The following is a 1,775-nucleotide window of genomic DNA, read 5'->3' on the forward strand; positions in this document are numbered from 1 at the left end:
TGCTTATATTAAGTTTCACTCTTTGTGCTATAAAGTTCTACTAGTACTGATAAATGCTTAGAGTTAAGTACCCACAATTACAATATTATATAGTATAATTTCACCACCCTAAAAAATATCCTATGCTTCACTTTTTCAACCTCTCTTCTTCCCACCAAGGCGCTGGCAACCACTGATTTCTACCGTTGCTATAATATTGCCTTTTCCAGAATGTCATATAATTAGAATCATAGACTATGTACCTTTCTTCAGACGAGCTTCTTTCATTTAGTAATAAGAATTTAAGATTCATCCTTGTGTTTCTGTGGCATGAATTCTCTTCATTGATGAATAATATTACATTGTATTAATGTACCATAGTTTGTTTATTCATTCACCCATTGAAGGACATCTTGGTTCTTCCAGTTTTTGGAGTTATGAATAAATATACTGTAAATATTTGTATGCAGATTTTGGTGAGGACATATGTTCAAACCAAATGGGTAAATATCTTGAAGTGCAATTGCTGGATCATATGGTAACACCATGTTGAACCTTGTAAGAAATTACCAAACTGTCTTCCAAAATGGGCTGTACTGTTTTACATTCCCATCAGCAATGAATAAACGTTCCTGTGCTCTGCATTCCCTCTAGCATTTGGTGTTGCCAGTGTTTTGAATTCCAGTCATTCTAATATGCACGCTGTAGTAGCTCACTGTTGTTTTAATTTGTGATTCTCTAACAACAGATGATATTAAGGATCTTTTCATATGCTTATTTGCCATCTGTATATCTTCTTTTTTCATATTTACATTGTACAATTCAAGGTGTTTTTTCAATTATAGTTGGCATCTAATACTATCTTAGTTTCAGTTGTACAGCATAGTGATTAGATATCTATAAACTCACAAAGTAGTCACCCCCCCTTACTTTTTTTTACAACATTGTTGACTATTTTCCTTATGCTACACTTTATATCTCCATGATGATTTTGTAACTATCCATTTGTACTCCTAAACCCTTTGCCCGTTTTCACTGTCCCCCTCCAATACCTCCTGTCTAGTAGCCCTCAAAATATTCTCTGTATCTATGAGTTTGTATCCGTTGTTGTTGTTGTTATTAATTTTTTCTTTAGATTCCACATGTACATGAAATCATGTGGTATTTGTCTTTCTCTATCTGACTTTATTAAGCACAACACCCTCAACGTCCATCAAGGCAATACCTTTTTCCATCCCTTTCCTTTTAGTCTGTGTGTGTCTTTCAATTGAAGTGAGTCTCTTGTAGGCCGCATATAAAGGGGCTTGTTTTTTTATCCATTCAGCCACCCTATCTTTTAGTTGGAGAACTTAATTCTTTTCCATTTGAGGTACTTGTTGATAGATATGTAGCTATTACCAGTCTTTATTCATATTTTTTATACATGTTTTTCCTTCTTAAAAAGTCTCTCCAACATTTCCTGTAATATTAGTTTGGTGGTGATAAATTCCTTTAGCTTTTTTTTTTTTTTTTTTTTGGTCTGGGAAGCTCTTTATCTGTCCTTCGACTCTAAATGATAGCTTTGCAGATCCTAGGTTTTCATCACTTTGAATATTTTGTGCCAAGCCCTTCTGACCTGCATAGCTTCTTTTGAGAATTCAGCTGCCAATCTTATGGGTGCTGCCTTGTAAGTAACTACCTGCTTTTCTCTTGCTGCTTTTAAGATTCTCTCTTTGTATTTAACCTATGGCATTTTAATTACGATGTGTCTTGGTGTGGGCCTCTTTGGGTTCATCTTTCTTGGGACTCTCTGAGTT

Source organism: Pteropus vampyrus, unplaced genomic scaffold, assembly GCF_000151845.1.
Source record: "Pteropus vampyrus isolate Shadow unplaced genomic scaffold, Pvam_2.0 Scaffold10, whole genome shotgun sequence".
NCBI lineage: Eukaryota > Metazoa > Chordata > Mammalia > Chiroptera > Pteropodidae > Pteropus > Pteropus vampyrus.